Genomic DNA, 14,769 nt, shown 5'->3' with positions numbered 1-14,769 from the left:
TGCTATACAATGAACATGGGTTATAATTAATATAGAGTAAGCATGAATTAATCTCTCCCTTTAAATTTCAAAGAGTGTATAACTAACATGAACATAGTCTAAAATACTAAGTTGCCGTGCTTCATTATTTTGATTGAATTCATTAAGCATTAGTGGCATAAAGAATTTCTTCTCGATTGACTCTTGTTTGATTTTAACAATTTGCAAACAATATGTAATTCGTACCAAATTTTTTTGTATCTCTTATACCAAGTGTAATGTTCCAATCTAACGGATATCTATAGCACATATTTTAATAGCCCATTAAGAAGTAATCAAAATCATTGCCATCTAGAAATCCTTAGAATAATCGAGCATTTGGAAACTTGAACTATCTGAGTCTATCTTGTAGGGTCAAGAGCCTCCTATGGCTATAAACCAAGGTAAATCAAGCAAGGTGGAAGAGCTTATTGTCATTGCTTGCTTACTTATTTTCGTGATTTAACACCTTTATCTCAATCTTCAATAGAGCTCCATTGCTAATCCCCATACAAAGAAAGTAAAAATAAAATTAAAAATACACATGGAAAAGCAAAAAAAGGTGGCCCAGCTAAAGAAATAGGAGGAAAAAGGGCCAAAAGCGCAAGGACAACCTTAAAAGTTTAGGGCAAGTGCAAAATAGAAAATGTGCATTTTAAATATAAAATCATACTATAAATCCTTGTTAAATAGCACAAGGCTCTCTCTTGTGCAACTTTTGGTATGCAAAAGAAAACTATGAAGAACAATGAAGATGAAAATGAATGAGAGCATATTACTCTGCTCTCTGATCCAATTCTTTGCCTCTATTCTCACCTTTATCATTTAACATGGTATAAGAGCAAATTTTAGTGAGCATAATTTGGAGCAAGAAGTAAACTACCAAGGTAAGAGGCATGTTTGTGGTGTATTCTCTGATCAGCCGTATAAAAAGCCATTCGAGGAAGAAAAGTAGCCCATCTTTAATAATGCTTGTGGAGCATTGTTGAGTGTTGAATACTTGGATCTTCAATCAACATCAAGTACATTAGGATCAACCCTGAAGTTGTGCATGTTTTTCAAGGATAGCGGGGATAGCATTCAAACACTAGAAGCACTACCACATCTGGCCATTAATTGATTGAGGCATTTCCACTAAACCTTTGGTGTTATTGTGTGACATTAGAGGCATCATTTGATTCTGGAAATGGAAATTTTGTTGAGCATTAGTAGCCCACGTGCATATGTCAATGTGAATTCATGAAATTGCATTTGTGTTGAAGCATTGACTAAAGTACTTGATAGCTCATTTGGAAGCTAGAACAACATAGAAATTTGAAGGTCCTCTTGAGCATTGGCACAAAAGTATGCTAGTTATGCATTGAAGTATCCTTTGAAGTGGACTGAAGGTCATCTATCTACTGTATATGATAGATTGTGTGTTGTCATAATGTTTGTAATAGTTGTACTTGTTGGTCTAGAGCTCATTAAATCTTGGGTGTTGGCCATTAATGCTTGTATAGATAATATCATATAGATAATGGTGGGTGAAAAGTTAACAACAACACTTATGCAATATGGAAATTTTGTATGGAGAATTTCTTGATTGGAAAAGGATATTGGGATATAATCACAGGTGATAAAGGTGATATTGGAGCTTCTAGATAGAAATCCCACTACTTAATAGCAAAGAGCATATTGTACGTGGCTTGAATGAGCTTGCAGAGTCTTGCACTAGCTTCACTATGTATCACTAATGCAATGGTTATGCAGATCATGAATTGCTTTCTTTCGAAAGATGCATGGGATCTCTTGATGCGGTACTATGGTACTATTACCAGTGCATGTAAAATCTAGTTGAAACAGAAGTTTAACACCATGGACAGGAAAGGTTGGTCAATAGATGACTATGTTTCAAAGATAAAGACCATTGTTGATCAACTAGCATAGAGCTAAAGTCGATGATGATGATTTGGTTGTAGTTACATTGAATGGCATTGGATCAAAGTATAATTCATTTGATACATCTATATCAGTATGATAGAGCTAAAGTCGATGATGATGATTTGGTTGTAGTTACATTGAATGGCATTGGATCAAAGTATAAGTCATTTGATACATCTATATCAGTATGATAAAAAATGTCTGAGTTTAATGAGCTAGTTGCTTTGCTTTGTCATGAACAGGTTAAGCTTGGATTAGCAACATGTTCAAGTAGCTCAAAAAGATGAGATGCAATCTCTCACTCAAATTAAAGAGGCTGAGGTAGCCGTGGTAGAGGATCGTAGCTTATGGTCAAGGGACTCATCAGAATGCATCTCAAAATTTAATTAATCAATCAGTACAGAATGCCAGAGGTGGTGGATACTTCCAAGCAAGAGGGGGATCCAACTCTAGAGGCAGAGATTCATGGAAATCTTAGAATGCACATGAGAATGCAAGTAAAGATAATGATTTCCACTACTATGGTAAGTATGGGCACATTGCTAAGGAATGCTAGAAGAAGCAAGCACCATTAGAGAGGCAAGCAACAATGACATTATGCTACATCTAGTCATATTTAGGATGCTACCACTAATAGGTTATTTGCTATGAGCTATGTTTATAATAATGTCACTAAGGTTGATAAGTTAGATGTTGTATGGTATATTGATTCACAAGCTTTCAATCACATGCCTCTGCATGGTGAATGGTTCTCTAATATGGTTCGTAATAAGCATGGATATGCTTGTACAAGTGACAATACTCAGCATAACATTGAGCATAAAGTGTGTGGTTCCCCTAGTTATACACGATGGTCAAAGGAAGAACTTGCTTAATGTCTTGCATATTCCTTCTATTACTAAGAATCTATTATCCGTTGGTCAAATGAGTATGCACAGCAAGATTTGCAAGTGCGATTCAATAAATATGGTTTTTTATTAAGGAGTTTGGAAATGATCATAAGTTGATTGCTAAGGGCAAAAGATATGGTTAGATATTTACTCTAGATGCTAGTCTTCCACATATAAAATCTTCTATGTTTGTGTGTTTACAAGGTGCAATTAGAAATCTTGAGAACAAGAATAAGAGGATTGGCCATGTTAGTATTCAAAGGTTGCATAATATGTAGAAGAAACAACATGTTAGAGGCTTGCCAAAGTTTACCTACATCGATTTAGGTCATGTTTGTGATGCATGCTAGTTTGGCAAGCAATCTCACTTTCTATTTATGAAAACGTTTGAAACAGCTCTAGACCACTATAGTTAATTCATTTTGATGTTTGGGGGCGAACCCACAATGCTACTCTTGGTGGAACAAGATATTATGTGACATTCATTGATGATTTTAGTTGATATACATTGTTGTATATCCTGAAGCATAAAGATGAGCTACTTGCTATTTTAAAGGAATTTAAGTGACAAGGTGAGAAAAAAATTGATTACATAAGATTTGATAGTGGTGGTGAATATATATCTAATGAATTTGATAGATTCTTGGTAGAGAATGGCATTCGCAAGTAGCTTTTTATAGTTATACTCCATAGTAGAATGAAGTAGCAAAAAGAAAGAATGGGGTTCTTATGGAAACTGCCCATGCAATGCTTAATGAGATGAATATGACACTGTACAAAAGTTATAATGATAGCTATGTGTGTGTTGAATCGTACTCCTATAGTAGGGATTCATGACATAACACCATATTAGAAGTTGTATGGACATTAGTCTTCTGACATCAGCCATTTAAAAGTCTTTAGCTGCATTGCATATGTACACATTCTAGATGAGAAGAGAAGGAAGTTGGATCCTAAAGCACATAAGTGTGTATTCATTGGCTATGCTTGGAGCAAAAAGGGTGTAAATGACTTGATCTGTCTACATGGAAAAAAGTAATTAGCAAAGTTGTTATCTTTGATGAGTTGGCATTATGCTATGCTCACCTATTGCTATTCCCCATGATATATCTTTCAATCATGTATCTACTAAGATTTTATAGTAGAGTACTACTATGTTTGGGCCTATAGTAGGTGATGTATCTTCGAGTGTTTCACCTTGGACTAGCTCACCTATTGTTATTCTCCATGGTGTATCTTTAGATCATGTATCTACTCTGTTGAGATGACAAGCTCAACACATGCGGACATTGATTATGGACCGCCTGGTTAGATGGGTCTACACATCTACACTTAGCACGTTGGTGGTCATTATGACTCTCACATGGCCACTGACTCATTACTTATTATATTTAGGTTGTTACACCTATTTACAGCTGGCATAGTTATAGCATCAATCGACTAGTGTAGTCGGTTATGCATTGTTTGTCTTAGTAGGCCACTTTCCTTTATGTTGTATCTTATCTATACTTTGTGTACTTTGTAAAGAGTGTGAAAGAAGAAGAAGAAAACAGCAAGAAAAAGTTTTGGCCTCCATCTCTCTTCTTATCTCTTGAGTGAGCTTCTCCTTGTGCATTCTGTGTGTGATCGGCGCATCATCTTGAGCAAGTCCCCCACCACGTGATTCTTGACATGGTATCAGAGCCGCACCATTGAGAGAGGATAATTTCAAAGGCTGAAGTGAAGGAGAAGAAGCAAGGTTTGAGCAAGCAAGCCACGGTAAGAAGCTCTCCCGTCCTTCTACTCTTTCTCTTGGATAGTGCCTGTGGAGGCACCGGAAGCAGGGCAGAGCAAAAATCTCAGATTACAATGAGATTTGGTGTATGCAAAGAACACTGTGTATTCTACAGAATAGCTCTTTAGGGCTTGCCAACAGTTATTTTGGGCATCTAAGGCCGTTTCAAGGCCCGTTTTAGAGCCGCAAGGTTGCGGACAGCAGTTTCAGGGTACACTGTGACTTTGACTATATTGACCGAAAGTGGGTGCGCAAGTTACAGATTTCAGATCTGTAAGTTCAAAGATGTTTACCAGTGAGTAAACACAAGGTTTATCTACAAACAGGTTACAGATTGCATGTATTGTTGAGCAAATAGTGAAAAAGGCTGTCTGGTGTATTACTGTGCACTACAAGTGGAGGGTTATAGAAGATTTGCTTGCTGTTGGTATTAATTTTGTGATAATGGCAGAGAACAATGGAAGCCCCATCATTGAGAAGCTTGAAAAGAACAACTACCCTTCATGGAAGTTCTGTGTCACAAACTTCCTTATTGGAAAAGGCCTCTACGAGTTTGTTTCAGGTGAAGAAAAGGAGCCGGAGGTGAGTGATCCTCCAACTACAGAAGAGACAAATGCACGAAAGGAATGGAATGCAAAAGACAAGAAGGTTATGTATTGGTTGTCTGTAGTAATTGACAATAATATACTGGGACACATTAGAAATGCAGGGAATTCATATGCAGCTTGGACCATACTTGAAAGTATGTTTTCTGTAAATACAAAGGCACGAAAGATTCAACTCAAGCAAGAGTTGAACACATTGAAGAAAGGGAATATGTCTATCAATGAGTATGCACTGAAGGTAAGGAGCATTGCAGATGCATTGGCAGCGATTGATGCAATGCCCGATGATGATGATTTGGTGTCGTCTACCTTGGGTGGACTTAACAATGAAAAGGCTTGGAAGTCTTTTGTAACTTCTGTATATGTTCGAAAGCCATTTCCAGATTTCGATGAGTTGGTCTCCCTTATGATCACTAAAGAGATCAATATGCAGAGTGAGACATCTGAAAAAGGTGGTAAACAGGTCCAAGCTTTCTACTCCAGTTCACAAAGGGGACGTGGCAGGTTCTCTTCAAGAGGCCGTGGTACAGGATGTGGTAGTGACAACCATCAAAATAGATTGACTCAGCAATTTGGCAATATGCAGGTTTCAGGCGATCGTGGTAACTTTAGAGGCAGGGGAGCTTTAGAGGAAGAGGTGGATGGCAAAACAGAGGCTCTAACAACTCTGGTATTGTGTGTCACTACTATGGCAAAATAGGTCATATTGCAGCCCAATGTTATGCTAAGAAAGATGATATTCACAGTGGTAAGTTGCAGCAAGGAAACTATGCATCGTCTTCATGACAGAATGAAGACAAAAATGAACGTCTGTTTGTTATGCAGCATATGCTGAATGCTGTTATAGGAAAGAGAACACATGATGATATTTGGTATGTTGATTCAGGTGCATCCAATCATATGACCAGCCATGCAGAATGGTTTGGAGAGATGCAGGATTTGCAAAATGTAGGTTATGTGCAGACAAGTGATGATTCATGCCACCCAATTTCACACATTGGAAAAGTTACCTTGTCCTTGCATGATGGTAAGACAAAGAGTCTTTCAGATGTATTACATGTGCCGTCTATTACAAAGAACTTGGTGTCAGTCGATCAAATGGTAGAGCAAGGCTACAAGTCAGATTTAATGCAAATGGCTGCTTTGTAGAAGACTTCAATGACAAGTACAGGTTGGTAGGAAAAGGAAGTAGAGTTGGACGTATGTTTACTCTGGATGTTGGAATTCCTACTACGAATGCTGCTGTGTATGCTAAAGGAAAAGGTGTTGTTGCAGATATTGAAATTTGGCACAAATGCATTGGACATGCAAATGTACAAAGGCTGAAATTAATGCAGTCCAAAGGGTTGGTTACAGGTTTGCCTACATTTAGAGTTGCAAAATTTCATAAAGGTATGCGAAGCATGTTAGTTTGGTAAGCAGGCAAGACAACCCTTTTCACATGACAGAGATGTAAGCAGAAATATCCTTGATGTTGTGCATACAAACATTTGGGTGCCTACACAAAATGTATCTCTTGGAGGCAGTTCATACTTTGTCACATTCATTTATGATTGTTCTAGAAAGCTGTGGGTATATTTTATGAAGGAAAAGAGTGAAGCTTTTGAGCACTTTAGAACTTTCAAGGCTGCAGTTGAAAGAGAAACATGCTTGAAAGTAAAGTGCTTGAGGTCAGATGGAGGGGGAGAGTACCTCTCAAATGAGTTTAGTGATTTTCTGAGGTCTCATGGGATAAAGAGACAATTCACATGCAGGTATACCCCACAGCAAAATGGGGTTGCAGAAAGGAAAAACAGGCATATTGCAGAAGTTGCACGCACCTTGATGGTGGCTGAAAAGAATATGCGTAAGCATTTTTTGTCTGAGGCTATTCATACTACTGTTTATATTATGAACAGAACTTCCACAGCTGCAGTTCATGGTATGACCCCCGAAGAACATTTTACAGGTAAGAAGCCTGATGTTTCACACTTGAAAGTGTTTGGTTGCATTGCGTATGTTCATGTGCCAGATAAGTTGCGGAAGAAATTGGATCCAAAGGTTGAAAAGTGTGTCTTTATTGGATACTCTTTAGAGCAGAAAGGGTATCAATGTTATAACCCTGTCACACGTAAGTTCAGAGTGAGCAGGGATGTCATCTTTGATGAAATGAGCAATTGGTATGCATCTAGTGGTGATGCATTGCATGATGATGATGATCACGAAAAGAAAGAATCACGGACTCTTAGTGGACCAGAGACATCATCTGGTAGTCCTTGGTCTGGGAGACTAAGGCGTATCTCTACATCTTCAAGTGCATCTAGTAGCACTATAGGTAAAGACAAAGGAAAGAATAAAGTGTCAGATGGCATTGATGCAGTTCTTGATGGAGACTCCAGTGGCTCAAAGAGCTTGGATGATGAGCTTGGTATTCCTTTTGTCAAGACACAAGGTGTATAGAGAGCTCATAGTAATGCAAAGGCTCCATTGAGTGATCCGGTGGTACGCAGATCTAGTAGGGTCAGATACCCTATTAAAAGATTTGGTTTTGAAGGTTATGTAGCTCACCATTATGCTTATATGGTGAAGCTAATTGAGGATGTTGAGCCCACATGTTTTGAGGAGGCTATTGGTCATGCTCATTGGGATGCAACAATGGATGAGGAGATGGCTGCATTAGAGGCTAATAAGACTTGGGATCTAGTATCATTGCCAAAGGGAAAGAAAGATATTGGATGTAAGTAGGTTTATAAGATTAAGCACAATGCAGATGGTTCCATTAGTAGTACAAAACTAGGCTGGTTGCAAAAGGCTATGCCCAGACATATGGCATAGATTATGATGAAACCTTCAGTCTAGTTGCTAGGATGGAAACTATCATATGTGTGATTACTTTGGCAGCAGCCAAAGGTTGGAGGTTGCAGCAAATGGATGTGAAGAATGCCTTCTTGCATGGTGATTTGCAGGAAGAAGTGTATATGGATCAGCCAGCAGGTTATGAAGATTTAGAGCATCCCACGTATGTGTGCAGGTTGAAGAAGGCGCTCTATGGGCTCAAGCAAGCACCTAGAACATGGTCTGACAAGATCAGAGAGTATCTTGTCAATATTGTCTTTTATGTTTCTGATGCTGATCACTCACTTTATGTGAGAAAGGGAGATGCAGATTTGGTCATCATAGTCATCTATGTGGATGACTTGATTATTACAGGTGATAGTGATAGTGGGATTGCTGAAGTCAAGGATTTTTTGAAGAAGAAGTTTGAGATGAAGGATTTAGGTGAGCTAAGGTACTTCCTTGGCATTAAGGTGATCAGATGTGATGATGGTGTATGGCTGTCCCAAAGACAGTATGGCTTGGATATGTTGTACAAGTATGGTATGACAGCTTGCAAACCACTTTCAGTACCGTTGGAGCAGAATGTAAAGTTGAGTGCTGATGTTGGGGATGAGATAGAAGACCCTACTATGTTCAGGAGGATAGTGGGGAGTTTGATCTACATGACCATTACAAGGCCAGACTTGAGCTACGATGTTGGTCTTGTGAGTCAGTTTATGCAAGTACCTAGAAAGCCACATTTGGATATAGTCAGACAAATATTGAGATATGTGAAGTCCACATTACATTATGGACTTTTCTATGAGGCAAGTACAGATGTACAGGTGTTTGGATATACAGATGCAGATTGGGCTGGTAGTATCTCTGATAGAAGATCTACCAGCGGATACATGTTCTCTCTTGGTAGTGCAGCAGTTGCTTGGAGCAGCAAAATGTCAAGATTGTGGGAGAGAAGGAAGAAGTCTCGCTTGAAGCTTTCTTGCTTGCACAATGGGGGAAGACACACAAGGGTGGAGGCTGAAAACAGTTTTCCTCTTCTTAGTTGTGTAAGCCAAAAGAACTCAAGTACAAAGAAATAGAAGAACCCTCTATATGGGTCTCAAACCAAACTCAACTAACTAAGGGGGCATACTAACTGAGCCACGAACTAGAGTAGATAAGGATAGCTATCATGTAGCTATTATTCATGGGCGGTGTACCAACCGCGTCTGCAACTGACAAGTCAGTGACATAAATACACAACGGTCACCCTGGCGTATCACGAGTGGAGCTCGATATCTCAACACTCCCCCTCGAGCTCAATCCCAATTCCTGCACACCAAGCAGGTCTCTGAACTTGCGCAGCTTCTCTGCGCCCAATGCCTTCGTGAATATGTCAGCTACATGATCCTCTGTGCTGACATAAACTAAATCAATAAGACCTAGTAAAACCCTCTCTCGCACATAGTGATAATGCACCTCAATGTGCTTTGTTCTAGCATGATAGACTGGGTTATTTGCCAAGTGTATACTACTCATGTTGTCACAATAAATGACAATTGGTCCATCTGTAGACTGATGCATATCATAAAGTAGCTTATGCAACCAAGCTACCTCACATGCAGCCATTGCTGCACCCCTGTACTCAGCCTCTGTGCTCGACAAGGCAACTGTAGGCTGTTTCTTGCTGCTCCAAGTGACTGCAGCACTCCCAAAAGAGAACACATATCCACTGGTAGATCGTCTATCAGAAATACTACCAGCCCAATCAGCATCAGTGTGTATCCATGCAACTGTATCTGAACCCTAGTCTCATAAAATAGTCCATACTGCAATGTGGACTTCACATACCTGAGTATGCGTCTAGCCGCATCCAAATGTGGTTTCCTTGGAGCCTGCATAAACTGACTTACCAATCCAACAGCATAGCTCAAATCTGGCCTGGTAATAGTCATATAAATCAAACTTCCTAGTATGCGTCTGTACATAGTAGGGTCTTCTAGAAGCTCACATGCATATGTGCTCAGCTTCACATTCTGCTCCAAAGGAACTGAAATAGGCTTACAGCCTGTCATCCCATATTTGGACAGCATGTCCAATCCATACTGCCTCTGCAAGAGCTGTATCCCACTTGGTGATCTAATCACCTCAATGCCCAAGAAATAATGCAACTCTCCCAAATCCTTCATCTCAAACTTCTGCTTCAATAGCATTTTCACATGAAGGATATCTTCATCACTGTCACCTGTCATAATCAAATCATCAACATAAATGACAAGTAGCATAATACCTTTCTCTGTTTTTCTCACATAAAGTGAGAAATCTGCCTTGGAAATCTAAAAGCCAATAGTGACAAGATACTGTCCTATCTTGTCAGACCATGCTCTAGGTGCTTGCTTCAAGCCATACAAGGCTTTCTTCAACCTGCAAACAAACTCAGGATGAACAGCATGCACATAACCTGGTGGCTGCTCCATATAGACCTCTTCTTGCAAATCACCATGCAAGAATGCATTCTTTACATCCATCTGATGTAAAGACCATCCCTTTGATGCAGCCATAGCAATGACCGCTCTTACGGTTGCCATCCTTGCAACCGGACTGAATGTTTCTTCATAGTCAATACCATATGTTTGTGCATACCCCTTGACTACTAATCTTGCCTTGTATATGTTCACAGAACCATCTGCATTGTGCTTCACCTTATAAACCCACTTACAGCCAATTGCATTTTTACCTTTAGGCAAAGGTACCAATTCCCATGTAGCATTAGCTTCCAAGGCATCCATTTCTTCATCCATGGCTTTCTCCCATTTTTCTTTTCCCATGGCTTCCTCAAAAGAAGTGGGTTCTGGTTCCTGTTTCACTTTGACCATATATGCATAGTGAATGGCTGTAAATCCATCATATTTCAGCCTATCCACAGGATACCTAGCTCTCGTACCTGTTTCACTTTGACCATATATGCATAGTGAATGGCTGTAAATCCATCATATTTCAGCCTATCCACATATATGCATAGTGAATGGCTGTTTCACTTTGACCATATATGCATAGTGAATGGCTGTAAATCCATCATATTTCAGCCTATCCACATATATGCATAGTGAATGGTTCTGGTTCCTGTTTCACTTTGACCATATATGCATAGTGAATGGTTGTAAATCCATCATATTTCAGCCTATCCACAGGATCCTTGCAACCGGACTGAATGTTTCTTCATAGTCAATACCATATGTTTGTGCATACCCCTTGACTACTAATCTTGCCTTGTATATGTTCACAGAACCATCTGCATTGTGCTTCACCTTATAAACCCACTTACAGCCAATTGCATTTTTACCTTTAGGCAAAGGTACCAATTCCCATGTAGCATTAGCTTCCAAGGCATCCATTTCTTCATCCATGGCTTTCTCCCATTTTTCTTTTCCCATGGCTTCCTCAAAAGAAGTGGGTTCTGGTTCCTGTTTCACTTTGACCATATATGCATAGTGAATGGCTGTAAATCCATCATATTTCAGCCTATCCACAGGATACCTAGCTCTGGTAGACCTGCGCAAAGTAGGTTCACTCCCAGGTGCTCTCAAAACATCCCTGGTCTTCCTTACTCCAGGTGTAACAATAGAAGGAATACCTAACTCATCATCAATGCTCTGTTCTGAGCCACTGGATTCTCCATCCACATAAGAGTGACCTACATTCACATCAAACATGGGCTGATCAACCTTCTCTTTTCCTTTTCGTGATACATGCATACCACTATCTGCATTACTTTGAGAAGATTCTCCTGATCTCAATCTGCCTATCCATGGTGAAGAATGTGAACCACTGCTAGAGGACGCTCCAGGTCCACTAATATTTTGTGACTGCTGCTGTGAATTCTGTGCAGCATTACCATTTTGTGCATCTACATCATCAATCACATTTACTGGTTTATACCAGCTACTCATCTCATCAAAAACAACATCTCTGCTCACTGTAAACTTATGAGTAGAAGGGTTATAGCATCTATACCCTTTTTGCTGTAGAGAGTAACCAATAAAGATGCACTTCTCAGCTTTTGGATCCAACTTGGATCTCAACTCATCTGGCACATGTACATAGGCAATGCAACCAAAAATTTTCAAATGAGAAATATCTGGTTTCCTACCAGTATACCTCTCCTCTGGAGTCATTCCATGTATTGCTGTAGTGGGAGTCATGTTCATTATGTAGACTGCTGTAGCAACTGCTTCAGCCCAATAAAAATCTGGCAAGTCTTTTTCATTGAGCATGGCACGAGATACCTCTCCAATATGCCTGTTTTTCCTTTCTGCAATTCCATTTTGTTGTGGGGTATGACTGCATGAATATTGCTGCTTTATGCCATGCTCCTGCAAGAACCTTGCAAACTCATTTGAGAGGTACTCTCCCCCTCCATCTGACCTTAAGCATTTTATCTGCAAGCCTGTTTCTTTTTCAACCATAGCTTTAAGAGTTTTGAAATGCCCAAAAACTTCACTTTTCTTTTTCATAAAATACACCCAAACTTTTCTGCTATAGTCATCAATAAAACTGACAAAATAATGATAGCCTCCAAGAGATGCAGCTTTAGTTGTCCACACATCAGAGTGGATTAATTCCAATGGCTTCTTACTCTCTTGAACATGTCTAGGAAATGGTTTCCTTGCCTGTTTTCCAAACTGACAGGCTTCACATACCTTATGCATTTCTGCAACCTTGAATTTCGACAAACCTGCAACAATATTTTGGGCCTGCATTGATTTAAGTCGTTGTACATTAACATGACCAATGCGTTTATGCCAAATATCAATATCTGCAACTACACCGGTCCCATGTGCAAGCATTGCTGCACTCAATTCAGACATGTCTGCATCCAATGTAAACATTCTGCCCTTCTTCTTTCCTTTTGCTATCAAGCGACCTTTATTTTTCATATCCTCAACAAAGCATCCATGAGGATTAAATCTGACCTGCAAGCCCTGTTCAACCATTTGACCAACAGAAACCAGATTCTTGGTGATATTCGGGACATGAAATACATCGGACAGGTATTTCTTTTTCCCATCCTGCATAGCCAAGGGAATTTTTCCAATCTGCACAATAGGATGTGCAGTATCATCACCAGTCTCCACAAATCCTGGTTTTTCCATTTTCCTTGCATCCTCCATCCATTCTGCATGACCTGTCATGTGGTTTGATGCACCTGAGTCAACATACCATACATCATTGCTTTCTTCTGCATTTGTCACAGAGTTGTTCATGTGCTGCACCATAAACAGATGCTCATTTCTGTCATCACCCTGTCTACTAGAGGATGCATAATTTCCTTGTTGCAGTTTTCCATTCATGATGTCATTCTGCTTTTTATAGCAGTCTTTAGCCATATGACCCATTTTACCACAATAGTAGCATTCAACATTACTATTTGCATTTTGGCCTCTTTGCCATCCACCACGACCTCTTTGGCTCCCCCTGCCTCTAGAGTTACCACGTCCTCCTCCATAGGACTGGTTTTCTTGAGTTTGCTACATATTCTAATTTCTACCATGGCCTCCATATCGGCCTCCTCTACCTCTGCCTCTACCTCTTCCAGCATTTGAGTAGAAGACAGCTTCTTTTTAAGTTCCTCCTGAAGAAGATGCACCACCATTTCTTTGCTCCTCAGAAATTAGAAGAGCAATCAGCTCCTCAAAATCAGGAAATCTTTCACGAACTGAAATGGATGTTCGAAACTGTGCATAATCCTTTCCTAGACCATTCAAGGTCACAAAAACTAAATCATCATCTTCCACTGGTGACCCAATGGAAGCAAGTGCATCTGCAATCTTCTTCACCTTCATGTGGTAGTCGTTGATGCTCATATTTTCTCTTTGCACATTGTGCAACTCTTGCTTGAGCTGCATTTTCCTGGCTTGCGTATTTGTGCTATACATTTTTGACAAAGTATCACATGCCTCCTTTGGCGTACTTGCATCCTGAATATGCACAATCATAGAGTCTGAAATGCTGATAGACAGCCAATACATAACTTTCCTGGCTCTCTCATGCCATGCTTTAAATGCCTGCATTTGCTATTGATTGGGAACATCAGGAAGAACTGGTTCTTCTTCATTTCCTGCAACAAATTACCAATATCCTTTTCCCAGAAGGAAATTCGTCATTCTAAACTTCCATGCTTGGAAGTTGTTCTTGTCAAGCTTTTCAGTGACAATCTGTGAAAGAGAATCAGATGCCATTACAGAAGACTGCAAAAAATTCTGTCACTGCAAAAACCACAGCTTCATCCTCACAAGGGAAAATCTGCAAAACTGGCGAAAGTGGTATTTGACCACACAATCACTTCCTGGTGACGATTTTGCATCAACAGGCAACAGGGATGATTCTGTAACTCCCAATGTCTCTGCGCACAAGCATACAATGCAATTTTTACAGTAACTGCACAGCATAAAACTGGGCCTTTTCCTGAGTGCGTGCAGAAAACTTCCGCCTCCAAAACAGGCCCCGAAATAGCCTCAAATCAAAAAAACAAGGTCGTCAAGGGCTAAAGCCCTTACCCGCAGCATATACTGTCAAGATTGTGGGAGAGAAGGAAGGAGTCTCGCTTGAAGCTTTCTTGCTTGCACAATGGGGGAAGACACACAAGGGTGGAGGGTGAAAACAGTTTTCCTCTTCTTAGTTGTGTAAACCAAAAAAAAAAACTCTAGTACAAAGAAATAGAAGAACCCTATATATGGGTCTCAAACCAAACTCAACTAACTAA

The sequence above is a fragment of the Lygodium microphyllum genome, chromosome 8, assembly GCF_053477565.2.
Source record: "Lygodium microphyllum isolate KBCC chromosome 8, Lygodium_microphyllum_v1.1.10, whole genome shotgun sequence".
NCBI classification, from domain to species: domain Eukaryota; kingdom Viridiplantae; phylum Streptophyta; class Polypodiopsida; order Schizaeales; family Lygodiaceae; genus Lygodium; species Lygodium microphyllum.
This window is presented reverse-complemented; position numbering follows the sequence as displayed.